Source organism: Arachis stenosperma, chromosome 1, assembly GCF_014773155.1.
Source record: "Arachis stenosperma cultivar V10309 chromosome 1, arast.V10309.gnm1.PFL2, whole genome shotgun sequence".
NCBI classification, from domain to species: domain Eukaryota; kingdom Viridiplantae; phylum Streptophyta; class Magnoliopsida; order Fabales; family Fabaceae; genus Arachis; species Arachis stenosperma.
The window spans coordinates 27,950,790-27,952,477 of NC_080377.1; the positions used below are offsets into that span (position 1 = coordinate 27,950,790).

The 1,688-nt window shown below is 32.2% G+C and overlaps 1 non-coding gene across 1 annotated transcript; it reads right to left on the reverse strand.

The window, feature by feature from the left end:
- Positions 1–1,364: 1,364 nt before the first annotated feature.
- LOC130950359 (small nucleolar RNA R71) lies at positions 1,365–1,472 on the reverse strand. Its single transcript, XR_009073564.1, has one exon. It is a non-coding gene; the product is annotated as a small nucleolar RNA R71 (small nucleolar RNA).
- Between the last annotated feature and the right edge of the window lie 216 nt (positions 1,473–1,688).

Below are 1,688 nucleotides of genomic sequence, written 5' to 3' on the forward strand. Positions count from 1 at the left end.
GGGTTGACTTAGTAAAAAATTTTCAAAATAAGTTGTTTCTTGTTAGTCAAGTCAAGATTTCAATTTTAAAAATCTTATCTTTCCAAAACCTTTTTCAAAAATAAAATTTTTTTCATTTTTCTTTTATATTTTCAAAAATTGTAAAAATTATTTTTCAGAATCTTTTCTCATCTTTATTTCAAAATTTCAAAAACTTTACTAACAATTAATGTGATTGATTCAAAAATTTGAAGTTTGTTACTTTCTTGTTAAGAAAGGTTCAATCTTCAAATTCTAGAATCATATCTTTTAGTTTCTTGTTAGTCAAGTAATCAATTTTAATTTTAAAAATCAAATCTTTTCAAAATATCTTTTTTTTAAATCATATCTTTTTCAAAATTGATTCCAAAAATCTTTTTCAACTAACTAATTGACTTTTTGTTTGTTTCTTATCTTTTTTAAAACCACCTAACTACTTTTCTCTCTCTAATTATCGAAAATTCCTTACTCTTTTTCATAATTCTTTTAATTAACTAATTGTTTCAAATTTTAATTTTAATTTTATTTCTTCTCTTAATTTTCAAAAATCACTAACTATTTTTCAAAATAATTTTTGAAAATTCTTTCCTCTCATCTCTTTCTATTTATTTATTCGTTTACTAACATTTCTCTTATTCATTTACTAACACTCATCTTCATCTTAAAATTCGAACCCACTCTTCCTCTCTGTGTTCAAATTTTTCTCTTCTCCTTCTTTTATTCTTTTCTTCTTCTACGCACATAAAGGAATCTCTATACTGTAACATAGAGAATTCCTCTTTCTTTTTTGTTCTCTTCTTTTTCATATGAGTAGGAGCAAGGACAAGGACATTTTTGTTGAAGCAGATCCTGAACCTGAAAGGACTCTGAAGAAAAAGCTAAGATAAGCTAAAGCACAACAATCCAGAGAAAACCTTACAGAGAATCTCGAAAAAGAAAGAGACATGGCCGAACCCAATAACAATGGTGGAGGCGCAAGGAGGATGCTTGGTGACTATACTACACCTACTTCCAAATTTGATGGAAGAAGCATCTCAATCCCTGCCATTGGAGCAAACAATTTTGAGCTGAAACCTCAACTAGTTGCTCTAATGCAACAGAACTGCAAGTTTCATGGACTTCCATAAGAAGATCTCTATCAGTTTCTAACTGAGTTCTTGCAGATCTATGAGACTGTTAAGACTAATGGAGTAGGTCCTGAAGTCTACTGGCTCATGCTTTTCCCTTTTGCTGTAAGAGACAGAGCTAGAACATGGTTGGACTCACAGCCTAAAGATAGCCTAAACTATTGGGATAAGCTGGTCACAGCCTTCTTGGCTAAGTTCTTTCCTTCTCAAAAGCTGAGCAAGCTTAGAGTGGATGTTCAGACCTTCAAACAAAAAGATGATGAATCCTTCTCTGAAGCTTGGGAAAGATACAAGCAGATGACCAAAAGGTGTCCTTCTGACATGCTTTCAGAGTGGACCATTTTGGATATATTCTATTATGGTCTATCTGAGTTCTCTAAGATGTCACTGGACCATTCTGTAGGTGGATCCATTCACCTAAAGAAAACGCCTGCAGAAGCTCAAGAACTCATTGACATGGTTGCAAATATCCAATTCATGTACACTTCTGAGAGGAATCCTGTGAGTAATGGGATGCCTCAAAGGAAGAGAGTTCTTGAAATT